The following is a 27,538-nucleotide window of genomic DNA, read 5'->3' as shown; positions in this document are numbered from 1 at the left end:
TAGGAAAGAGCAGAGTGACCACTGTGCCTGGAGCAGGGTAAGCAGCGGGAAGAAGGGAGAAATGAAGACTGAGCAGGGGTCAGAGGCAACATCGGTTGGGGCTTGTCCGCAATGGTAAAGACTTTGGATTTTATTCTGGATCAGAAGAGAAGCCGTAAGGGATTTTGAGCGGAGGAGTGACACTATCTGATGTATATTTAAGATTAATTACTCTGACTGCTGTGTGGGGAATGCAATACAGAGATCTAGAGTAGAAGCAGGAAGATGGGGTAATTAGTCCAAACGAGAGATGGTGGCATCTTAGATGAAAGTGACAGTTTGCAAAGGGACTTGTATCTAGAATATATAAAGAACTTTTACAACTCAAAAATAAAAAGATAAATATTCCAATTTAAAATGGACAGAAGATCTTGTATCAGTTATCTTAGGCTGCCATAACAAAATAGCTGGATAGCTTAAACAACAGACATTTATTCCCGACATTTCTGGAGGCTGGGAAGTCCAAGATCAAGGTGCCGGCAGATTCAGTTCCTGATGAGGGCCTTTTCCCTAGCTTGCAGACAGCTGCCTTCTCATTGTGTCCTCACATGGTGGACAGAGAGGAAGACAGAGCTGTTCTCTCTTCCTCTTCTCTATGCGGTTGTGAAGGTACAGGTTCCTATTTGCATTAAGTTACAGAGAATAGGAGAAACATTTTCCTGTCCTCTGTGAATACATTTTTGAAAAGTATGATCAACCGTTGCTAAGAGAGTAGATCTTAAATGTTCTTACCACAAAAAAGAAATGGTAATTGTGCTACGAGATGGAGATGTGAGTTAACACTATTGCAATACCTAAGTGTATCAGATCAATAGGTTGTATACTTTAAACTTACACAATGTCATATGTCAATTGTATCTCAATAAAGTTGGGAGAAAATGCAAATACTCCCCAAATTAACAAACAGCGCTAAGATTCAGAATGTGCTTACAGAATTAACTATTAGTCAATTTAGTAATTATTCTGTTGATTCTGAAGAAGAGAGTGGAGGACACAGCTTAAAGGAGATTTAAGAGTGTTCAGACAAGAACAATAAGGTCTGGATTCTGGTTTTGATTGTGCCCCTTCTGACAGCAGGAGCTTGAGTAAGTCACTTACCTTGTGTGAACTTCAGTTTCTTCTATAAAAACATTTATAAACATTCTTCTGTAAGAACGTTTATAAGCACTGACCAGGTGTCAGGCACTAGTCTAAATATTTTATGGATGCTTAAAGCAAACCAGTGTATCGTTGTCATCATTTCCATTTTAAAGATGAGGAAATTGAGGCATCTAGAGATGAATGGACTTTATTAGTGGCACCTCAAATATTTGAAACTGGGGCACTATGCTTTAACCCTCCTGACTATGTCACCTGCTTTGCGTATCCCCTGTTCTCCATTCTGCTCTATATCCTGGGGGGATGATCCATGTGGGTGTCCTTGCCCTCCAGCTCTCATTGAGTTCCAGCAAGGACAAGATCTCAGAGGGTGGGAGGAGAGAGAAGTTGGACTCTTCCTCCCCCCCAGGTGCTTGCCTGAGGTGTAACCACAGGTGGGCTGCATCCTATTCTCAAAGGTGCTGTCTCTGGTCAGGTAGCCTCTCCATCTGTTCACATTCTAGAAACCAATCTTTTCCCAGCTCCCTCTGGCCTAGGAATGGTAACAGTTCTCCGCTCTTGCCAGTCACACTGCCCCATCCCTTACTGCTAGGATCCTTACTGGTTACACTTTGCCATCTATAAAGTTGCGTACAAGGTACTATACCAGAAAGAGGTTCATTCTGTGCTCATAATATTGTCTGGCTGGGACCCTGGAGCCTGTGCTTATGTAAAGCCTCCTGGTTGGGCCTCTTGAAAGAAAAGAGCTGGAGCATGTTGCAGTGGACAGCTCCGGGACTGAGGCGCTTGAGGGAGTGGGGAGGGCGATAAACACTTTTCACCGTTAACGTCTTGGCCAGAATTTGTAGAATGTACGTACCTACCAACCTTTCAAACTTTCTTAGCTCCAAAATACCAAAATTCTTTCATTCACTGAGGATGTCACAAACTTGACAAAAACTCTTCCTTCTGCCTGGCACATTCCTTCTTTTTGCCGAGAAAACTTCTTTGGATATCAGTGTGAGTATACTTGCTTAGATGACTCCTTGGACATGCCTCTTGGTCCTGCCAGAATAAATCAGTATTCTCATTACATGCTCTATTAGCTTTTGGGAACTTACCTTCACAACCCTTACTAGAGTTTGTATAATTCTGCATTTGGGGATGATTCAGTCCATGTCTCCTCTCTCACTAGAAGGGGTGCTCCAGGAGGCCTGGGGTTGTTGCTTCTGGTTTTGCTCACCATGAAATTTCTAGAACTGAGCACAGTGATCCCAGTGTGCTCTGAAAAGGCTTGTTGAATGAATGGCTGGGTGTGTGACTGAGCATCCTATAAAAGGGTGAAGATGGTAGACTGGGAACAGAAAGAGTCGGGAGAGTGCTACTTCGGGGCTCCAGGTGCATCTAAGCAGAATGGGACCATGATTTTCCTGGGGCCTACAGAAGTGTTGAAATGCTTGAGGAAAAAGCTTTCTTTTTCTCAGGAGGCAGTAGACTACCTTTAGAAGGGACCAGACTGATGCCAGAAATGGCAACAGGAAGAATATATCACAAAGTTAAGGAAGTTCAACTTCCACCATGAACATGAGAAGTGAGACCTGGATGAGGGAGTTTCCTTAGCATCGTCACTGTTGGGCCGCAGATGGAGCCTGGAAGACAGGACAGGAGAGAACAGACCAAGTGAGTTGGATGCCCTGGGCTTCAGAGAACTTTAGGTACTGCAAGAAGAATGTGTACGAAACTCCAGAATCCAGTTAGAAGGAGAATGAGGGGGCACTAGTGACTTCAGGGGATAGGCTTGAAATAATGACTCTTCTCTTTACTCTGTATTTCATGTTGTTATCCACATACCCCTTTTAATTACATCTCTTACCAGGTGTGGGACATGTGTGTTAGAAGATGTCTTTTCACTTAGCCATGGCTTTTAATGATTTCTTCATCCTCTCTTCCCCACAGAAAATGATATTTCAGAGTTGATTCGGACTCCTCTGTAACATCTTTCCCATACTATTTCTGTACATTGGCACCATATTTGAATTTAGAATCATGAACCATTGGATAATCTATTTCCTAATTCATTTGGGTCCAGAATTGGGCAACATCTTTATTTTTTAGCATTTTTTATTTGGTTTTGTATTTTTCCATTTAGCTTGCTCACTTGGATAAAAGCTTTCCTCAGTATAAGTTGCTTATTTAAATCAGCTGACATACCCTAAATGGAAAAAAAAAGAAACCAAAAAACTCACTTCACATGTAAATAATAAAATAGCATTTCTAAGTTTAGCTAGAAGTTTATTATTGAATTCTGTAGGGAACTGATTGAACTAACCCCAGATACCATCCTTTTTTGACAAATGTGTATGAACAGTTATAATAGTGCTGTGAACTCTGTCTGTAAGGCTGCAAGCCAAAAATCTTTGTTTCACAAAGGGACTGTTGTTCTTTGTGAATAGGCAATTATTCAGTGGCATTTCTGAAACTGGAAGCTGAGTAAAGCAGTTTGTCAGTGGACAGCCTAATAAAAAAGTTCCATTCAAAAATGGTTTAGGTACTGATACACTATGTATATATCTATTTACACATGTAAACATTACTTCTATATACATGTGACATTGATAAGGTATTTATCTTTAAAATGTATTCATTAGAGCAAATTTTATGGTGATGAAAAATTGGGCAACATTTTAGTGTGAAAATTGGACTCCCCAAAACTATTCTGTTTATAAATTTAATACATACTGGTAGCAAGTGCAACAATAAATCCATAATAGTTTTAAAAAAAGAAAATGTCCAAAATCTGACTATCTAGAAACAAACAGGGTTAACTTCCCTCCAGAAATATCACTCAGAGCTCTTTCCAAGCTAGTGAATATAGGTATACGTCATCATTTTTAACTTTAACGTCATCATTTTTAATTTTGAGAGGCATCTGTTCCTTAGTAGGTACGTCTGCTTGGTCCTGCAGGATGTACCCAGGAGGACCACATGGAGAAGTCAAGCCTCAGGACAGTGTTTTGGAGGGAGGAAGGGAGAGGCCTTTCCCTGCTAGCCCCTCTCTTCTCTCTTCCGCTGGTCCAAGTTTTCCTTACCAGGAAGCTGACTCCGTCACACTCCCTCTCATCACTCAGCATCTTTAGCAGCCACTGGCCGAACAAGATTTTAGGTTCTACAGTGAAATTCTCCATTGGAATTTGCAAGTGACCGGGAGAGTCAGAGACTGTGAGTGTGTGGCTGGTTGGCCATAGGAGGTGGACTTCGAAGTCTTCGAAGAGTGGGCCAGCCATAGCAATAGCCAAGGCAAAGCAAAGGGTCTCAGAGCCAGGTGAGGCTGAGAGAAGCTGCAGAGGCAAATAAAATATATCCTGAAGAAATAGAATTCTCCAGTTTTCATTATGATATCTAAGACTGCAATGAAAATCATTTTATATGCATCTTGTGTACTTGTCTGTGTATTATCTTAGAATAAATTCTCAGACATATGTGTTGATGAGTCAAAGGCTTCTAAATCCCAGGGAATTTTCCACATTCCCTTAAGAGAAATGAACAAGGAAAGGCAGGTTGTCCAGGGAGCTTGGGGGGAATCTAGTTTCACAGTATGCCTCTCGCCTTGGCAGCTGGCTGGATTCTGCTGCATGATTTAGAAACAATACGGGAGGTTTAGAATTGTCCCTTTTCTTATTTTCTCAGTTTTCATCTCTTTTCTTACTTATATACCTGATGTTCAGCCTAAAGATGGTTCAGCCAAGATGTTCTAGCAGAGATATGCGGTCACTTTGACTTTAAACACTCCTCTTCTTTTCCTCTTTCAACCAAGCATGTGTATTTGAGCGGGACTATGGGACTGACTGGTGGGCTAGGGGGTCTCCTACCCCAGTCATCCCTCCCAGCCTGGGGAGGGCAGTGGTGAGGTAGATGTTGCAGCCAGCCTGTCCTGTGTTCCATCACTTTCCTCCTGCTAACCCGCTTGTGGCTCTGGGCGAGTCGCTCATTCTCTGCTTTACTTTCCTGCTTCTGTTAAATGAGGGGTTGATACTAAACTAGTCTAACGCTAAGGGACCCTTTAGCGTCAAGGTTTTGGTAAAAGCCGGAGGTACCATTTAACGAACTTTCATTTCTCCTGTGGTGCCAGATAGAAAAATACAATATGGTGAATAGAAAGTCAGGAAGCTCTGCCAAGTCATAGCAATACTTTAAAATTGTTTGTAAATATTATTTATAATAGTGAAAAATTGGAAACATTCCAAGTGCCCCAAATTAGGAGAATGTGTAAATCTTATATCTCTTTGGGATGGATTATTATGCAGCCATTAAAAATAGTGTTTTCAACTGGAAAGATAAATAATAAATTAATGAAAGTGGTTACTTTAGAGAGGGTGATGGTGATGGTGGTGATGGTGGTGACAGTGGTGGAATCAATATGGAGTGAGCCTTCTTAATATGCACATAAATTGATTTTGTTTTGAGTTCTTTAATTCCAGTCAATATCAAAATTTTTTTAACTTAATATTTTCCAAATATACTTAAGGACATTTAAAAATATTCATGACATTAAGATATTTTAAAAGCAGAGTGTAATATTTTACAAATGTATGTGTATAAAACGACCCTAATTTTGTTTAAAAATGCATAGAAAAAAATTGAAAGAAAATAAACGATTAACAACTATTCTCTTTGGGAAATGAGATTGGAAGTAATATTTTTGCTTTTTATTCATTTTTATATTATCCAATTTCTCAGCAATGAGTGTGTATTAGTTTTCTCAGTGAGAAGAATATATGTTTGATTCTTAATAGTATATATAGAAGAATATGGGAATATGTGCCATCTCCAGCACATGTGGGTATTCATACTGTATACTCCCAAATCTACCAGGAGCTTGTAGTGACTGATTGTGAGTTAAATGATTCCAGGGAGGTCAGAAGGGCCAGAGAGTCTTCTTCCAATACTCGGTCAGTTCCAGAAAATGCTGGCAATGAAATCCAGTCTGAGGCTAAGAAAGAATGTGTGTTGTAGACTGACAGTCGCTAAAATATACTCATGGAAATACGGGTTTTGAGGGGTTGTTTCTCAATGAAAGAAGGCTTTAGGAGAAACTGGATTAAGATGCAGATTGAGCACACACCGTTCTGTCTTCAGGTTCATCCCTCAGAATCATAGGACACACACACACATCTATACCTATACCTGTACCTATAATCTATATCTATATCTATATACCTATAACCTATATCTATACCATCTTTCCTTAGAGTGCCAGAAACCAAAAGACACCATTAACAGATCCACAGTTCTGAAGAATTTAGATCTACAATTCTAAAGAATTACCAGGTATGTAAATCACTTGAAAATAATTTTAATTCAGGTGGTGGATTGAGTACAAACTTTGACCTACTCTTCCTCCTGAGACCCCATTTAAATGATAGTAAAGAAGTTAAAAAAAGTACAAACTCAACAGCTCAGGGGCATCAACAAAGCAGATATTTAATAGTAAGGCTAAATCAAGGAAATCAAATGCTAAAATAAGTACAGAGGGCAGCCGACCTACCCTGCAGAACACGTACAATGGCCGATTCAAAAGTCAGGAGTGACGGTGGGCTGGACATTGATGGGACTGACTGAAGATTCAGATGCAGATTTTTTTTTTTCTTTTGGCTGTGTGCAGCATTTGGGATCTTAGTTCCCTGTCGAGGGATCAAACCCATGTCCCCTGCAGTGGAAGCATGGAGTCCTAACCACTGGACTGCCAGGGAATTCCCTCAGATGCAGATTTTTTTTTAAAGTTATTTATTTATTTAATTTATTTTTGGCTGCATTGGGTCTTCGTTGCTGGACGCAGGCTTTCTCTGGTTGCAGCGAGCTGGGGCTACTCTTGTTGCGGTGCGCGGGCTTCTCATTGCGGTGGCTTCTTTTGTTGCAGAGCACGGGCTCTAGGCCCGCGGGCTTCAGTAGTTGTGGCTCACGGACTCAGTAGTTGTGGCTCGCGGGCTCTAGAGCACAGGCTCAGTAGTTGCGGCGCACGGGCTTAGCTGATCCGTGGCATGTGGGATCTTCCCGGACCAGGGCTGGAACCCATGTCCCCTGCATTTGGCAGGCAGATTCTTAACCACTGCACCACCAGGGAAGTCCCTCAGATGCAGATTTATGGCTCCACACGCCCACCTCTTCTGTCTCATCAACCTAAAAGGCAGCTAGGCATTCACTCCTTGGCCAAAGTTTTGACTGAAGGATTTCTTTTTCCTTAAGAAAGAGAACAAACTGACAGGGATGAACTAGGATGGCCAGTGTGGATTTGGTGTCTCCGAGTAAAGTCCTTCTTATTCTGGCATTCAGGGTACCCCAAGCTCCCACCGCTTACCCTAAAGTGAAGCCAAGGGGAATAGGCTGTTTCCCAGCTCCTCACTCCCCAGGTGAAAGGAACCTGGAACAGGACAGTCACCCACATCACAGGAGAGAAGGTGGAGCTCAGATATTCTAACAAGTATACAAAGCCTCAGGCAAGCAATTGTCCTTCCCCACCCCAACCATCATCACTTAGATGATAGAAAAGTAAGATAGCCAGTGTCAACATATAGATTGAGGAAAGCAAAATATTATCAAATACAGTGAAAGAAAATAAAGAAGACACACAATGAGGCAAGAACAAAAGGAATATGTGGACAGAGCTTCCAAGAATTAGCAAGATGAAAGGCAATGTGTAAAAATTTTGTGTGACTGATACAGACATATATCTATATGTATAGATACATACCTACATATATATTGATATATATATATACATATATATAGTGAAAAGAAATATAGCAGGCAAAGGACAAAAACCCAATTTAGAAGAATAAATGACTCAGAACATTCCCACCTGTTGCTTACCAAGAGATTCCCGACCTAGGGGAATAAATGTAGAAACAGATCAATGTATTAATGGGAATTTAATTTGATAAAATAAATGGAGTTTAGATTCAGAAAACGATATTGTGGCCATGTTGAAAAAATAAAGTCATATCTCTAAATTAATACAAAAAATCATATTGCTTAAAGAGCTAAACATAAAAAATAGTAAGAAACCAAAGAAAACTATACAAACATATTTTTATAATCTTGAGTTATGTACAGTATTCTTATGAAAACTGAAAACCTGAAAACTCCGTGAAGGAAAAGACTGATAAATTTGAATGTTCAAAAATTCGTGAACAATGAATGACAGCATAATTATGTTTAAAGGATTAAAAAATAATTGAGATAGCCAAAATGCCAAGAGAAAGAGTTAATAGTCAACATCTGACATTCAGAATAGGATTTTGCCACAAGAAATACGCATATCAAGAGAAGGGAACTAGAGACAGAGCATTTTCACCTTGGAGAGGTCTCAGGAGCAGAATCAGGGAAAGCTCACCCTATCCAGTCCTAAGGGATTTTTGGGAAAAGGAACTGGATAACATGCCAGGAGAGTAGATAATTAGACACATGTCCTAAGAGGAGGTAATGCCAGATCAGTTGAGGGAAACACCAAGGTCAGAAGGGCTGGCTTCACCTTGCATATGAGTCCTGGAGGAGACAGCTGTGTAGAAGCCTTGTGTTAACTTAGTCGTGTCCAGTAAGTTTAGGAGAGGGAGAGAGGAGGGTGGAGGGTAGTGCATTTCTGAGTTCCTATGGTTCTTCAAATGGACACACTGAGTTGAGAACCGTGGAGCCCACTATAAAGAGCGTGAGTTGGCCCTACACCAAACCCTGAGCCAGAGGGCAGGATAAAACATGAGGCAGATGCTCAGTGGAGTCTGCCACTCAGCAAGGACTGGAGCGGGCCAAGGCAGTGGTGGTGGGGGGTGAGGAGGGGTCACTGCTATGGCTCTCACCAAGTTGGGAATAAATCAGCCTTGGTATCACCAGCTGCAGGAGATGCTTACAAAATGCATGTGGCTTGGATGGAACAAACTGTAACCCAATGGGTACCAAGCCAGCCATTCTGCAGATGGCCCTGGGGAGACTCTGGAGCACTGTGCATATTCCCTGGGACCCTGCACTCTCTTCCTAGCTCACATTAGCCCATCTCCTCTTATATACCAAGTCCCATCTTGGGAGAAGTAGGAGCGAAGGTGTAAGTAGTGATGGTGGGGCGCAAACAATGAGACCGACTAAACAATTAACTCCTAAAGGTGAACATTACCTAAAAGAACTGTTTAAATTGTTAAATCAGACTAAGGGGTACATTGGTTTAACATTTTGTTAATTTTCTCTTCTCTTTAGCAAGTGGGGCTCATTCAGGGTGATGGACAATGGACAAAATAAAGAATCTGCATTCTCTGCATGCATCAAAGATTGTGGTCCCTTTATATCAGCAACAGAGTAGAAAGAAAGCCTTTTAAAAACATATGACAGTGAAATCATGTCCTTAATAAGAAAAAGATGTAACAGTAGGAAAAAGGCAAAGGATTGGAAAAGGCGATTCATAGAGGCCGCACGAAAAGACGCTCGAGGTCTCTTAAGCAACTACAGGGTAGAACAGTAATGAGATTTTTTTTTTTTCTCAGTATATTGGCAAACAAGAAAAAGGTTGATAATCCTCTGGCATGTTTTAACATAGTGTTTGCAAAGGTTTTTGATACTTTGGTTGACCACATGGTTCCTGATTGAAAATCCATGTGCATTCTCCTATTTAAGGTCATCAGTGAAATCTAACACAGTCCTCCGGAAGAGATCTCAGGGGGCCCAGAGCCTAGTGGCAGCTCTGAAACAGATTTCTTCAGTGACCTTATGTGTAGACTTTCAGCGCTGTATTCTCCTTCTAAAACTTAAGGAGGATGAGACCTACTTTTTCCATGTATCACTGAAATGTGATCAAGATTAATGGCCTAACGCAGAAAATATCTCCAGCACCCTGAAAGGCCAGGCACATTATTCAGCACCTGAATCTATAAATCTGGCAAAAATCAGTCTAATTACTTAATTCGGGAAAAATGCTCACTTAAAAACCTTACAATTTCAGAACGTAGTGTTTAAAACTGATCTAACTCAGTATTTTCCAAAATGTTCCTCAGACTGAGAGTGTTAACTCAGACCTAGGGAATTGGTTGGCTCTCAGAGGGTATGGATTTAGAAGCCACATACAATATCAACTAAATTCACACAGCTATTGTACTTGCCTCACACGTGAAGTACCCTTTCCCCACCCGGGGGCTACGCTATGGTTATTGCATTTGTGTAAGCTGGCACGGAAACATTATGAAAATGCTTTGCTGCTCCAATTTTTAAGCCTTTACAGTGTAACACATTATTTTTCTGAAGTAAACTAAAATCCAATTTCTCAGGGTTCATGCTGCCTTTTTTCGTAGCATTTGAGGGAGGATCTTCTGTACACTTAAAATAGGTGAAAAATAATACAGATAGCAAGTCCTGGTTTTGTTTTGTTTTTTCTTTTAAATATTTAAACCATTTACAACTTTGGTCCAAATTGTGTTCATTAAGTTGAACTAAATTACACTATACTAACTAATATGAGTGTACTCCTTTAAGCACATTTAAGTTAAAATAAACTATATTTAAAAAAGAAAGTCCCAGCTCACCTAGAATCCATCCTGGGGGAGGGAGCTTTGCCCTACTCCCCTCAACAATATACTAAATATAAAAATGTCTTCTATGTAATGAGTGTTACTGTATGTCAATTGTTATACTTTATTCAGCTTATTTCACCCTCAAGATTCTACTCCCACTCTAAAGATGAGAGAGCTGAGGCTGGGAGGGGTTCAGTAAGTTACCCAAGGTCTCACAGATGCTAGAACCTACAAGTTGAAGAACCAGAAAGTACTCTACCACTTCCTTATTAAAACAGAGCAGCTGCATTTTTATCGATTTTAAATATTGAGATTTGTTTCTGATACTGTTGAATGCTTTTAGTACCTTTAGGTAACTAAACTGCAACTCTAACAGAGTTCCTCTCAGCTTGAAACCCTTGAATAGCTTCTTATCACCTAGAGCACTGGTTCTCAAAGTGTGGTCCCCAGACCAGCAGCGTCAGCATCCCCTGGGAATTGCCAGAAATGCAAATTCTCAGACCCCACCTCAGACCTACTGAATCAGAAACTGAGGGTGAAGCTCAGAAATATGGGTACAGACAAGCCCTCTGGGTGCTTCTGATGTTGCATGCTCAAGCCTGATCTTTGCATGACATTCAAGACCCCTGTGTGATAAGGGTTACCTCTCTAGCCTTATCTCGCTGCTCACGGCTTCACTTCTCAAAGTGCATTTGTATCCACTAAATATACTACAGCTGCTTCCTGTCCAAGGACAGTGTCACCTGGTGGTTAAGCACAAGGATTCTGCAGCCAGACTGCCTGGCCTTGAATGCCACTTATGTCATACTAGTAGTGTGACCTCGGTCAGACGACTGAACCTATCTGAGTCTTAGTTTTCCCACCTATAACATGGGGATGAAGGTAATAACAGTATCTACTTCATTTATTGTTGTGAGGATTAAATGCATCACTACACATGGACACTTAGAATAGTGACCGGAACACAGTAGTTACTCTACAAATACATCATGGTACCAACCTTAGGATGTGACTGACTTATGATGGCTTGACTCACGATTTTTTTTTGACTTTACGATGATGTGCAAGTGATATGCTTTCAGTGGAAACTGTACTTAGAATTTTGATCTTTTCTGGGCCTAGTGATATGGGGTAAGATGCTCCCTGGTGATGCTGAGCAGTGAGCCCAGTTCCCAGTCAGCCACACAGTCACGAGGGTGAACAACCGACATACAGCCGTCTGTGCTCAGACAACCTTTCTGTTTTTGGTTTTTCTTTTCACTTTCAGGAGAGTATTCAGTAAATTATGTGAGATATTCGACACTTTATGATGAAATAGGCTTTGTGTTAGATGATCTTACCCAACCGTAGGCTCATGTAAACGTTCTGAGCACATTGAAGGCAGCCTGGGCTAAGCTATGATGTTGGGTAGGTTAGGTGTATTAAATGCATTTTTGACTTTTGATATTTTCAAATTAATGATGGGTTTATTGGGACAAAACCCCATCATAAGTCAAGGAAGATCTGTATTTGCTTGCTGTGTCGGTAGGTCAGCACGGCCTCTAGAGGCTCGAGGGGAGAATACATCCCTTGTCTCTTTCAGCTTCTGTCAGCAGCTTGATTGCTCTGCTTGTGGTCATGTCATGCTAATCTCTGCCTGAATTTTCACATTGCCTTTTCCTTTTCTCTGTGTGTAATCTCTCTCTGCTTCTCTCCTAAGGACACTTGTGATTGGGTTTAGAGCCCACTCAGATAATCCAGGATAATCTCCCCTGGCAAGATTCTTTTTTTCTTTTAAATTTATTTATGGCTGCATTGGGTCTTCGTTGCTGTGCGCGGGCTTTTCTCTAGTTGCGGTGAGCGGGGGCTACTCTTTGTTGCGGTGCGCGGGCTTCTCATTGCAGTGGCTTCTCTTGTTGCGGAGCACGGGCTCTAGGCACGCGCGCTTCAGTAGTTGTGGCGTACAGGCTCAGTAGTTGTGGCTCGCGGGCTCCAGAGTGCAGGCTCAGTAATTGTGGCTCAAGGGCCCGGTTGCTCCGCGGCATGTGGGATCTTCCCAGACCAGGGCTCGAACCCTTATCCCCTGCATTGGCAGGCAGATTCCTAACCACTGCGGCCACCAGGGAAGTGCCTAGTTCTATGGGTTTTGATAAACGCATCATGTCTTGTATCCACCTTTACCTTATCACACAGAATAGTTTCATTGTCCTGAAAGTGTCCCTATTCCACCTATTCATCCCGCTCCCCATTCCCCTGAATTCTTGGCAACCACTGAGCTTTCTATTGTCTCCATAGTTTTGCCTTTTCCAGAATGCCATGTAGTTGGAATCATACGGTATGGGGCCTTTTCAGATTGGCTTCTTTCACTTAGCAGAATGCACTTAAGTTTCCTCAATGTTTTTTGTAGCTTGCAAGTTTATTTCTTTTCATTGCTGAACAATATTCCATTGTTTGCATGTACCACACTTTATGCATTCACCTGTTGAGAGACAATTTGGTTGCTTCCAAGTTTCGACAATTTTGAATAAAGCTTCCATAAACATGACAGCGCAGATTTTTGTGTGGATGTAGATTTTTCAGCTCCTTTGGGTAAATACCAAGGAGGGAAATTGCTGAATCATATGGGAAGAGTATGTTTCGTTTTGTAAGAAACTGCCAAAATAATCTTCCAAAGTGGCTGTGACATTCTGCATTCCCACCAGCAGTGAATGAGAGTTCTTGTTGTTCCACATCCTTGCCAGCATTTGCTGTTGTCAGGGTTTTGGATTTTTGCCGTTCTAATAGGTGTGTAGTGATGTCTAATTGTTGTTCTAATTTGCATTTCCCTGACGACATATGATGCAAAGTGGATTTCATGTGCTTATTTGCCATCTGTGTATCTCCTTCCGTAAGGAGTCTGCTCAGACCTTTTGCCTATTTTTAAATTGGGTTGTTTGTTTTCTTATTGCTGAGTTTAATAGCTCTTTGTGTATTTTAGATACAAGTCTTTTATCAGATATGTTTTGCAAGACATCAGGTAAGTCTCCCAGTCCATGGCTTGTCTTTTCATTCTTTCGCAGAGCAGTTATTTTAATTTTAATGAAGTCCAACTTAATTTTTTTCTCTCATGGATTGTGCTTTAGGTGCTGTATCTAAAAAATTATTGCTGAACCGAAGGTCCCTTAGTTCTATCTAGATTAAAAACATCAATATTTATCTAGATAAAAATAAATATATATAGACCTATCTTCTAGAAGTTTTATCCTTTTTCATTTTACATTTAGGTCTACCATCCCTTTGAGCACGTCAGTGTCTTTTTATTGTCTCTGCCTCCTGCTTTATGGTAACTGTGAGTTTTCCTTTAGATTATCTATGTCTTATGTATTCTAGTACTCTTACTACTAGGTAAGCCTCAAAAAAATCAGTGAGGGTGTCGACAAAAATAATCAATAAACAATCTGTGATAGGAATAGAAAAGAGTTTTATTTGAGCCAAACTGAGGACTATAGCCTAGAAGACAGCCTCTCAGATAACTCTGAGGAACTGCTCTGGAGAAGTGGGGTTTTCAGTGCAGTTTTATGTTTTGTCAGAACAAAGAACATCAAACAAGTCAGGGATGCTTTCCTTCAGGGTTTCAAAAAAACGAGATCAGCACATACACAGAGAGTCAGCATGGCCTTGGCACCTGGGAAGGGAGTCTTATCATCAAAGGAGGGCCAGCACTGACGTCCCAGGAAGGGAGGCATTTAGTCTTTATTGTTAACTGGACATTCTTTACGTCTGGTCAGTGCGCCTTTTTCTTTAATAATTAAAACAGATGTACAATGTATGTCTGACAGGCCACAACCAGGCTGTTCCGGTCGGCATAAAATTCAAGATAACTCATGGATATGCCCAAATGACTTACCCACACCTGAATATGTGAACGTTCTTTGATCAAGGGAGTACCTTTATCTTGCTCAGTAGTTCAACCATTCTTATTTTTTTTTTTAAATTGAAGTATAGCTGATTTACAATGTTGTGCTAGTTTCAGGTGTACAGCAAAAAAAAAAAAAAATCTATCTATCTATCTATCTGTCTTCTTTTCCAGATTCGTTTCCCACATAAGCTATTACAAAATACTGAGTAGAGAGAGTTCCCTGTGCTATACAGTAGGTCCTTGTTGTTTATCTATTTTATATATAGTAGTGTGTATATGTTACTCCCAAATTCCTAATTTATCTGCCCTCCCTACTTCCCCTTTGGTAGCCATAAGTTTGTTTTCTATGTCTGTGAGTCTGTTTCTGTTTTGTAAATAAGTTCATTTGTATCTTTTTTTTAGATTCCACATATAAGTGATATCACATGATATTTGTCTTTCTCTGTCTGGCTCACTTCACTTAGTATGATCATCTCTAGGTCCATCCATGTTGCTGCAAATGGCATTATTTCATTTGCAACTCAACCATTCTTTTTTTTAATTTTTATTTATTTTTTTTAACATCTTTATTGGAGTATAATTGCTTTACAGTGGTGTGTTAGTTTCTGCTGTGTAACAAAGTGAATCAGTTATACATATACATATGTCCCCATATCTCTTCCCTCTTGCATCTCCCTCCCTCCCACCTTCCCTATCCCACCCCTCTAGGTGGTCACAAAGCACCGAGCTGATCTCCCTGTGCTATGCAGCTGCTTCCCACTTGCTATCTACCTTACATTTGGTAGTGTATATATGTCCATGCCACTCTCCCACTTTGTCCCAGCTTACCCTTCCCCCTCCCCATATCCTCAAGTGCATGCTCTAGTAGGTCTATGTCTTTATTCCCGTCTTACCCCTAGGTTCTTCATGACCTTTTTTTTTTTTCTTAGATTCCATATATATGTGTTAGCATATGGTATTTATTTTCCTCTTTTTGACTTACTTCACTCTGTATGACAGACTCTAGGTCCATCCACCTCACTACATTCTTAAAGCGATATGGCTGCTCAAGGCTTGGCCTGCAGAAAAGACTCAGGACTCCTGGGCTGGCCCTCTGCTTGCACGCTCCCATAAACTGGGAGCACGCTTCCATAAAGCAGTGAAGCAGCTGCTTCCTCAGACCTCCAAGGACGCGCACAGTGGTGCAGGAAGGTCTCTGAGTGTCAGCAACGCTGTCTCGTTAAGAGACTAAGAATAGATGAGGCTTTTGTTTTCCTTGGAACTGGACTTACTTCAGTGGAGACCTACAAAAGAATGTCCTGTGGTGAGAGGTCGAGGTGGGGTTGGAGAGTCAAAAGTTTAAGGGTTATGTGGCCATTCTCCCACCAATTCAATGTGACTCACAGTTTCCTGGGTTAAATATTATTTTTATATTTATATGCCTATGGGTTTAGAAATAAAAGCAAGCCCCTTAATCGGGGAAGAATACAGAATATGTGTTTCTATTCTAAATCAGAGAAATATCTGTGTTAACCCCAATTTCCTTTTTCATGGAGAGATATACACAAAAATAAAATGTTAGATTCTATTGGCGCAGTCAGTGATCAAACAGCATAATTTCTCTGTGATGATGTCAATTTCAAATAAACGTGATTTAACTTAAACCTTTCAAAAACTTTTTATACAAATACATTCACAAATCAGGAAAATTCTTTCTTGGCCTCTCTTGGAAGGTATCCCTGGGACATTCCCCTTTTGGAGCCCGAGGCTCACCAAGCAAACAGCACTTTGGTTATAGATTCTTCTTTAAAGTCTTAGAGCCTCACCCTTAAACTTAACTTGGCCGCTGCAGCTTAATTACAATGCAGTGATTTTGTCTAGTACCAATGTACTCTTTGCAATGAAAGCATGTAGTTGTCCTCTTGGGTACATATTTTTAAAGGATTTCTGGGTTACTTGTGTTTGGTGGACTGTTTGACCATCTAGCAAAAGTTAAATTTTACTTCTGGGCTTTACAGCAGGCCCTGAGAAGGGAATGCCCAATGATCAGCTTTGCATGGCGCGGTGTCTTGGGACCACAGAAATATGAAACAGGTCATCTCTGACCCCCAGTCTCTCAACTTCCAAATATAGTTAAGGATGAAAACAGCTCTCAGGTCTTCCGGGTGCTCAGAACTCAGAAACCAGTTCTCTTTTCGATAAATCATAGGTCTCAGTTTCTTAATCCAGCATCTGTCTTCATAGTAGTGAGACTCTGAGCCTTGTTCAAACCTCTTCGGTGGAGAGATGAAAATCAGCTTTAGTAACAGCCATTAGGAGTGCCTACAAGAGGGAAATACGTTAAAATTTTTACCTCCCCCTATGTTTCTTTGAAGCACATAATATGGAAGCTCAGCCAAAAATTGTGAATTGTTAACTAGCTTTCTTGCAGCTTCGAATAAGTCTTTGTAGTCCAAGCAGAGATGCCTTGCTAGGTAAGGCAGGCAGCTGCATCCATGTGCTTCATAGACTTAAGTAGCTCATTAGCTGAATTTTTCTTTACACATATGGGCACTTAGAAGGGTGAGTCTCAAAGAACATGCTAATAATTTCCAGAAGCTCGGATTAGGATGGGATCTTATTATTCTTTGGATATGGAAAGAAGTGGAATTATGAGTACATAGGTCAATAGATAGTCAAGAAACAGTTAAAACTTTTTTTTTACATTATCCACTCTGTGGCACATACAAAAATGCGTATTACCCTATCAAGAATAATAAGATCTTAGGACATAAGACAAAATACCAGGCAAATGATTTTATCTAAGGAGAATGACATTAAAACCTACTGCTGTGTTTGCCCTTCAAGGCAAGCTAGGAAATAGAGCATAGGCTTTCTAACATTTTTTGACTGTGATGCACAGTGGGAAGTACATTTTACACCATGGTCAGTATATTTGCTCCCTGAAACTGACACACACACACACACACACATACACACATGCACACACACACACACACACAAAAGAAAAGTTTTAGAAGCAATACTCTTTAGGAATAATGATAATGTACTGGGATATTTTCTCTTCTGTCTTCTATTGCATTAAAATTACAATTATTTTCAATACACTGAATTGCTTGACTAATGGGTCATAATTTGCCATTTGGGATCTGGTAATGTAACAGAGGAAGAACAGAGCTAACACCTTGTTGAAACTGCCTCCCTCATTCTATAGTCTATGTATTCTATTACATTAGCCCTGCACACCAAGAGAATGTTCCTTGTGCCCAAATAGCTCATTAAGTTCCCTGAAGAAAGTTCCCATTCAAAGGTCCCGGGTTGGTTATGACTATTACTTGTAGGTAAGTTCACTTTCAGCTTAGAAACCTTTCAAATAAGCAGAGGTAAGAATGGCAAAGTAAAAATAACTGCTAGCAAGTTGAAGTTTTGCAGGGGCCTTGTGATCTAGCCCACATGAGCAAGCAGAAAAACAAAGAAGTGTTACGCTTCCCTTGAAGGTCAGGTGGCTCCAAAAAGTCTGCAACCTGCTTGAACCCTCCCACTTCCCTTTTCCCTTAACATAAAAGAAGCCTGGGGGCTTCCCTGGTGGCGCAGTGGTTGAGAGTCCGCCTGTCAATGCAGGGGACGCGGGTTCATGCCCCGGTCTGAGAAGATCCCACATGCCGCGGAGCGGCTGGGCCCGTGAGCCATGGCCGCTGAGCCTGCGCATCCGGAGCCTGTGCTCCGCAATGGGAGAGGCCACAACAGTGAGAGGCCCGCGTACCGCAAAAAAAATAAAAGCCTGAATTCTCTGCCATCTTCTCGGTATGCTGCCTTTCTCAATAAAATCGCTATTCCTTGTCCCAACACCTTGTCTCTCTACTTGTTAGCCTGTCGTGAAGTGAGAGGTATGAACTTGGATTTGGTAACTCTAATGGAGAGGGTGTTGAGGTCAAAGACACTCTCTTGGCCGTGGGGCAGGTCATCCTAAAGTTGGCTGCAACCACAATGTCTCTGTCTGAAAAGCCAGGGCAAACTGCTCAGTCAGGTGCAGCTGGTGGTACGTGTGGACAGAGGGGTCCAGCTGCCTCCATTTTGTCTAACCAGGGGAGATGCATCTGCTTTGGGACAGCACCCTAGACTCTAGCCTGCTTAGGGGACTGAGATGGGTCCAAGATTTTCCACAGTGGTTCCAAGTTCATGCAACTAAATTATTTCTAACAAAAACCAACCTACAAGGATAAGGGAGCTGTCAAGGGCTAGGTAGATTCTAATTGTGCTGTGATGGAGGACAGGACTCTAACTCTAGAAGGGAAATATAGTGCAAATCAGAGCCCAGGCTGAAGCCCTTGGATCCTAGACCACAGACCCCTTTGAGAATCTAATGCTGTGGTTTACAAAGCGTGGTCCCCAATTGGCAGCAGCAACATCACCCAGGAACTTGTTAGAAATACAAAATGTGCCCTGCCCCAGACTTACTGAATCAGAAACCACAGGTGTGGAGCCCAGCAGTGGGTGCTTTAGTAAGTCCCCCAGCTGATTTTGACACAAGTTAAACTTGAAAACCACTGATTTAATACAATGAATGGACACTTTTATCAGAAAAATGTATACATATTCATGATATTTTTCATATAATTTCAAATTTATATAGAGTTAGGGCATCTATAACTATTCTAAATTAATAGGGAATAAAGAAAACCTAGGTAGTTCAGTGAAATCTAGGCACGTGTGTACCTGGAGAGTGAATATGAAATCCCCAGTCACAGGAAAACAACACTGATTCTGGGCTCGTACCGGGTAGATGGGGCTCCTACTAGGCCAGCTGAGAAAGGACTGCAGGTGCTGGACCTTGGCTACTTGCACCTGAACGGGGTTATCATCAGTGTACAAGTAGAGACCTTTGGGGTAATGGGGATTATAAACGTCTTATTAAGGACATATTATGTAGGTCCCAGAATTCCCAGGATGATTCTGATTTCATGTACTTTTTTCATTTTTTAAAAAAAATCAATCTTTTAAAGTATGAGTAAACATGGTTTCATTTTTTTTATCTCATAGGAAAAAATTTACAAATCAGAAAGGAAAAGTCATTGGGCCATGTGCCTTGGTTTCCTCTTCTGAGTAAGTGGTCCTTCAGTCCGTATGGCCAAGTGAACGCAGTTTAAAAAGGCACTGGCCCCACCAACGTGGGTTCAGAAGTAAAGAAATAACTGGGGGGAAGTAGAGGCACTTGGCCTCTCCTGCAATTTTCATGGCAAATAACTTAATTTTTTAAAATCAAGGTGGAATTCATGTAAAATAAAATTCACCATTTTAAGGTGAATAACTTAGGGCCCTTAGTTCATTCACAATGTTGTACAATCAATAAATCTATTTAGTTCTAAAGCATCTTCCTCGCTCCAAAAGAAGCCCCTGTACCTGTCCAAGCCATGGCTTGACTTCCTATTGCTTCTTCCTCCCAGCCCCTGGAAACCACCATTCTGTTTTCTGTTTACCTACTCTGGATATTTCATATAAATGGAATCAGGCAATATGTGACACTTTGTGTCTGGCTTCTTTCCTGTGGCATAATGTTCTCAAGGTTCACCCATCTGTCAGTACTTCATTTCCTTTTGTGGCTGAATAATATTCCATTGCATGGATAGGCCACATTTTGTGTGTCCATTCATCCATGGATGGACATTGGGCTGCTTCTACCTTTCGGCTGTTGTGTATAGTGCTGCACTGAACATCCATGCATGTGGAAAATAACTTTCTTCTTTGAACCCCCTCAAAAGGTGCAGATTGGAGGAACTTCAGCTGACTTCATTCCCAATTCTTCTGCTGCTTAACCTCTTCAGTTTCCTTCTTATCCCAGATTCCAGCCTGGCTCGTCACTGAATGGGAACAAAGGCACTGGTCACATGACCTTCTGATGCATCGTAGTATGTTGGTGTATGTATGTTTTGGACACCCTGCCCGATAAGTTCGGTATTGACCCTAGAGACGACCAAGAAATGCTGGAGAGATGATTCCTACACGTGGCCAGTTATAGTAATCTCTTAACTTGGAGAATTTCCTTAGTGATAAATGATTTTTTCAAAGCCTGGAAGATGTCACCTCTTTGTGGTGACATGCCAGGTTCCCTGCCCTTCAATCCTTTTCTTCCCAAAGCTGGATTACTTCTACCCACCATCGTTCTCGTAGCCCACTCTGTATAAAACTGGGAGTCTGTCTTTCTCTTATTAAGTCCTGCAGGGCACTAAGGCCTTTGGGTGGGCTCCGTCTTGAGACCTAAGATCAACATTTCCTCGGTGCCTCTATCACTCCTCCTGACCCGGATTCTTGGACTCTTTTTTTTTTTTTTTTTTTAACATCTTTATTGGAGTATAATTGCTTTACAATGGTGTGTTAGTTTCTGCTTTACAACAAAATGAATCAGTTATATATATCAATAGAAATTGAGCAGAGGCCAGACGAGGAATTCAGGCAAGGCTTTGGGACTCGCGCTGCAGCACGAGGGAGTGAGAACAAGTTAACAGGTGCCTTTGCTCGCTCCCCACAAGGGGGCGAGCTGGTTCCTTAAACGGGGTGAGGGGAGGGGCGGATCAGTGGGTTGGGCTGGAGGGTCGGCTTAGGTGGCCGGCCCACTTGGTGGTGCTGTGTGCAGGGATCATGCATGGTACCCTGCTTTTGCTCCCGGCACCTCAGGAGTGGCAGTTGGGTTTTGGCCTTTTTGTATCTTACTGTTCATAATTTACCTCAACTGTGCATGCAAGCAGTTATTTTTAGTCCCTTATAGTTTCTTTGTATTCTGTTGCTTGAGGAGACATTTGTCCAGGGGCAAGCACTGCAGCAAACGGTCCCAAGGTCCCAGGTCCCAGCCTGTCTCATCACCACAAACCTTATTGGCACAATACTTATTTCTCTGAACTACAGTTATCTAAAATCATTTCCATAATGACTACCCCCATTCGTACAAAATGCGGATCCTGACTTCTACCACTCAGTGTTGTCCCAGGCATTAAGTAAGAGATGCAGTGTTCCTTCCTAGCATATGGAAGACTCACATTAAATGAGAGTGGTTGTATTATTATACTCCTCCTCTCTTTACCTCTTGCTGAATTGCTCTGAGGTTGGCCCCTGTGTTTGGTCCCAGTAGTTTTCCTTTCCCGCCAACTGTTCCCTGCCTGCACGCTTGATTCCCGCTTCTATCTTTTCCCCACTACTGGGCCTGCCCCCAATCATACAGTCCTTTCTCGTCCTTGTGTGTCCTTTCCACGTGCGGGTGGGCCTCTCCTGCAGGGCCAGTCCATAGCCTCTGACCTCTCAGTCTAGGGTGATTTGCTTGGTAAACATGACTGTAGAAGGACTGAAGGGCTCCTTAGGTACATCCAGCCAACCTTCTCATTTGAAATGTATAACATTTTAAAGAAAGCCCACTCTCGTGTCGGCCATCTTCCCATGATCCCTCGGAAGCATTAGATCCCACAATCAGTGTAAATGAGCAATTTGTGCCATTGTATCAGTGACAAATCTGCCTTTCACAAAGAGATATTTCATTTGGCATCATTTGTCAAGTGTAGGAAATGATTTCAACAGTTGTGTTAAGGATCGAAATGGGCCCTTTAATCAATATACGATGAGCTGCTCTTTGTCACTCTTCTGAATCACTATAATCAAAGCTGACACACAACCAGATCAAGCTTTCATTATTTCTCAATTACCTGAGAAGGAGCTGGAGTGCGGGAGGGGGGATGACTTTCTGAATGAGGCAAAGAAATCTCCCAGGCCAAAGGTTTGGGGAAATAATATGCATCATTTTTATAGTCTTTTTAGTTTACAAACAACATTGCATTTCATCCTCACAGTACCCAAGGGTAGCACAGCCCACACGTGCAACCTAAACCAGTGACGGAATGCGTGTAAACACGCACCTGCACAGCACTAAAGCCCAGTCAACAGTAATGAGCACTGTGTGTATGTGTGTGTGTGTGTGTGTGTGTGTGTGTGCACACGTACATAGAGAGAGGGGGGCAGAGAGAGAGAAAGAGGGAGAACCAATGAGCATGTTAGCATGAGATCAATAAAGAATGAATTTTCATGGAAAATGGAACATGCACCCAGCAGCTTCGAAGAGCTATTCCTATTAGTCCCTTGGTAGCGTGTAAGAGAAAAGGAGCAAAGTAGGGTGGATGGGGGGAGATGAAAGGTCTGTTTACATTCACTGCCTTAGTTAAGAACACACTCCTTGAGGACAGTATGGAGGTTCCTTAAAAAACTAAAAATAGAGTTAACATATATATGATCCAGCAATCCCATTCTTGGGCATATATCTGGAAAAGACAAAACTCTAATTAGAAAAGATGCATGCACCCCAATGTTCATTGCAGCACTATTTACAATAGCCAAGGCATGGAAGCAACCTAAATGTCTATCGATAGATGAATGGATAAAGAAGGTGTTTTATATATATATATGCAATGAAATATTACTCAGCCATAAAAAAGAATGAAATAATGCCATTTACAGCAACATGGATGGACCTAGAGATTATCATACTAAATGAAGAAAGTCAAAGAAAGACGAATACCAAATGATATCACTTATATGTGGAATCTAAAAAAATGATACAGATGAACCTAGTTAGCAAAACAGAAATAGACTTGCAGACAGAGAAAACAAATTTATGGTTACCAAAGGGGAAAGGGGCAGGAAAGGATAAATTAGGAGTTTGAGATTAACAGATACACACTACTATATAGAAAATAGATAAACAACAGGGACCTACTGTATAGCACAGGGAAGTATATCCAATATCTTGTAATAACGTATAATGGAAAAGAATCTGAAAAAGTATATACATGTGTATATATATATATGTATATCTGAATCACTTTGCTGTACACCTGAAGCTAACACAACATTGTAAATCAACTATACTTCAATAAAAAGCCATTTGTTTTGGAAAAAACCCCCACAATCCTTGGACTGTCTGTTGCACAGTTTCTATCAGGTCAGCCTTCCTGTTATACAAAGGACCTTCCCACAGCTCTAAAGCAACTTGGAACAAAGCCATTCTCTGATGCTTTAGCATGACTGAATTGTTGCTTTTTCTTCCACCCCCGTACTTATTCTCTTTCAGAAAACTTTTTCTTGATCTCAGCCTCTATCCCCACTTCAAGTTAGATGTGGATTCAAATCCTGACTCTTTACAGCCCCTGTGAACCTGAATGTCATCAGCTGGAGCACGGGGACAATACCCGCTTCTGAGATCACTGTGAGGGCGCAGTGAGAGAATGTACAGACAAGTGTGGTGTCTTGTTCTTATGAGGGGTTCCATAAATGTCCCTTTCGTTTCCTCCCTGGCTCCACCTATTCCTTTTTCTTACTTTCTGGTGTCAGTTAGGTGATCCTTCTGAAGAGACCAGCAGACAAGGAGACGCAGGCTGCCACCTGCATCTGGCCTCCTGGATGCCACCCGCAGCCCAGTATGCTGTAGCTGCCGATTCACCCGACGGAGGTGGCTGAGCAGGGGCACAGAGGCTGGTGCTAACCAGGTCGTACAGAGAAAAGGGGGTCAGCCGCCCTCTTAAGACCTACCCTAATGCAGCCTCAACCTAAGTTTTAAAATTTACTTCTCACCACTTCCACCATATGCTTTCACCCTACGTGACAATTTCCTTTTTTTTTTTAACATCTTTATTGGAGTATAATTGCTTTACAATGGTGTGTTAGTTTCTGCTTTATAACAAAGTGAATCAGTTATACATATACATATGTTCCCATATCTCTTCCCTCTTGCGTCTCCCTCCCTCCCACCCTCCCTATCCCACCCCTCCAGGCGGTCACAAAGCACCGAGCTGATATCCCTGTGCTATGCGGCTGCTTCCCACTAGCTATCTACCTTTCGTTTGTTAGTGTATATATGATGTGACAATTTTCTGACCCAGGAACCGATATCTTCCCCCACCGCCCCGCCCTCTCTCTCTCCTCCACCCCGTGCTTTCTTGGTTTCGCCTACACAGAGCTCTTTGCTCCCTTCTTCTTTGAAAGCCCACATTCTTTAAAAGGCATCATTCCCAAGAAGCCTGGTGTCCCTTAACCAACCCTTCTTACTACCATTTCTCACTCCACAGCCCCACCGGGCTCAATCCACCAGACAGTGTGATTCTATTTCCCTTGAACTCTCAAATTGTATTTTTGTGTCTCTCATGAAACATATATTCTGCATTTCTACCCTGCCTTCTCCCAGAAAGGAATCAAGGCAGAATTTTGTGCTTCAGTTATTTCCGTATCTCTATGAAGACTCTAGGTTGTAAGTTCCCTGAGGTCAGAGGTTATATCTCCTCATCTTTGCATATCCCTCCACTACCCCACTGACCTTTCCTAGTAGGGCTAAAATATTTATTGAACTGACGTGAACTTATTTCTCCCTACTTTAGAGGAAGCTGAAAGAGGGAGTGGGGTCCTCACGGTTGTCAGATAAAATACAGGATTCCCTGTTAAATTTGAATTTCAGATAAACAGAAATTTGTAGTATATCTCAAGTATTGCGTGGGATATATTTATCCTAAAATTCTGTGTGTTATTTATGTAAAGCTCCAATTTAACTGGATAGCCTATATTTTTATTTGCTAAATGTGGCAACTCTAACTGGGAAACATGTTGCAAAAGGCAACAATGGGGGCACATACCATATTCATTTGAAGTATTTTGGAGGCACAGACTCAAAGTCAACGCAGTTTTTTGACGTGCTCCTGAGAAAACTGCTGTGACTTTCGTATCTCAACCCACTGTGTCCATTACCAGCATTCACCTCTTCCACAGTAGCATTCTAGCTCACCTGGGAGACACACAGGTTGCTCTGGCCCTAATGAAGCCCCCGTGATGTCGGCAGGTGGTCCCAAAGCCTGTTACACCTTGCTGTTCCCTCACACCTTCTCTCAGCCAGCTCATTGGCTCTCAGAAGAAAAAGATCAGGGAGGTGATTTTTCTAGAGAAAAGCACTGGGTTAACTTAAATGATGTGTCAAGCCACGAATGTCCTCTTTCCCTGTTATTTGAGTAACCATTTGTATGCTTTATATAACTTTCCCAACTGTGTGTACAGTCAAACAAATGAAGCAGCAACCTCTCACTGAGCTGCTTTCTCTTCCATCACATATTATCCTTTTCTAGTTTCCTCAACCCCCCAAAAACCCCTTTCAAGTATACTTTCTCTGCTGTTTCATACTTTCATTCATCTCAGAGAAAGAAAAGTAAAAAGTTCATTTCAGTAAATAAATCATAATTTTAAAAAGGTTCTCATCATTTCACACTCCAAAAATAAGGAGATGAACACACACACCCCAAATGTAGAATTAAAAGCCATTGCAGTCCCCTTCTGATTGCTCTGAACTCCATCCCCCCGTGTCAAATAACACAAACAAGGGAGCGCTTTCACCTCCCAGCTAGGCCCGCTTTCCAAACACAGTGTTGCAGCAGGAGGGGGACAGCTAGCTGTCCCAAAACCGGGAGATGGCGGTTTTCCACAGATGTTCCAAAAAACACCTGGCAGGTAGCGGAAGACTGAGCTTGCGCTTGTTCTCAGTCCGTCCAAGATCAGACGGCTTCTTTGTCTTTATTGTTACCTTTATGGAAACAAAAACGAGTAAACCGAAGGGTGAACATCTCTGTATAACCCTGGTGTCGGTCTCCTCTCTGTTATAGTCACCATCAAACTGTTCTGATTGGGGAACAGCTGAGTGTGGAGGAGGAAGGGCTCCATCCCCAATTTTTTGTCTTTTCCTTTCATCCATGGGGTCTGGCTTTCACTTCCAATCTTTCACCTGAAACTATTTCTTTCAAAGGTCACCTGTAAGAGGGATCTTTTCAGAGTGAAAGGAGATGCTGCTAGTAATTATACTAGACAACAGGTGTAAACATGGACCGTCCCCCCAGCACCTCCCATCTAACGAATGCAAACCTCTCTTCCCGCATCTTTCTTGACCTTCCACAGCATCTGACATGGTCACCACCCCTTCTTCTGGAGTTGTCATTTCCACTGATCTCCTTGACACCACGGCTCTCCCCTGTTCAAAGCCAGCTTCAATCTTTGCTGGTTCCTCTTTCCGCTGCTGACTGGTCTCATGAATCAAACTTCCTTCTAGATATTCACATTTGAATATTCCACTGTAGACTCAGATTCTCCCTGGCACAGCCCGACTGCAGGAATTGCCATTCGCGGTGTATTCTACCTGAATCCTTTTCCCAGGGTTTGTGCAGTGAGGTGGAACCAGCCACAGGGCAATTCTAAACAGCCATCCCCGTTCAAAGGTCATTTCCCACATCTCACACTCCTCCCACCCATTGCCACAAACCAGCTCATCTGATGTCTCCTTGTCTCTCGATGGCCCATCATGTATCCGGCTCTCCAGGCCTGAGAGTCAGCATCCCCTTCACTCCAACCCTTTTCTAGTTGTCATCTCTCCTACCTGATCTTGGATATAATTCTATCAATTCTTTCTCCATAATATTGCTTGGATCTCTCCCTTCTCTTTGATTCCCATGCCTCCATCACAATTGAAGTTTATTTAAAAAAATAATTAACTTTTTAATTAAAGTAGAGCTGGTTTACAATGTTGTGTTATTTTCAGGTATACAGCCAAGTGTTCAAAATGATGAAGACTTTCAACCAAGCCAACGGCAGCAGAGCACTGAAACAAGCGTGGGGCCTTTCTGAGTACAGGGCCCTGTGCAGCCACTGGTCCCACACCCTTGAGGCCAGCCTTGATTTCCAGCGTGGAGTTTGGGTAGAGGGACAGCTCACACTGGCATCCGGCACATTTAGAATGGACAAATGCAACCCACTGTCAGAGTAGTGGGCCCCAAATAGAACTGTGAAGGAATTTCTCTTACAATCATTTCACGCTCTTCAAAGAGAGGATGGAATCAGTCTTTCGCATCATTGTTCTGAACCAGTAAGGCACACACATGTGTGCATACACCCACATGCATGTGAACGCACACACACAAACACATATGACATCTGAGTCAAATCCACACCAGCCTAACCTAGA

This window comes from Monodon monoceros, unplaced genomic scaffold (genome assembly GCF_005190385.1).
Source record: "Monodon monoceros isolate NGI ecotype Baffin Bay Population unplaced genomic scaffold, NGI_Narwhal_1 Super_Scaffold_3, whole genome shotgun sequence".
Classification (NCBI taxonomy): Eukaryota; Metazoa; Chordata; class Mammalia; order Artiodactyla; family Monodontidae; genus Monodon; species Monodon monoceros.
Note: the sequence above shows the minus strand (reverse complement) of the source record.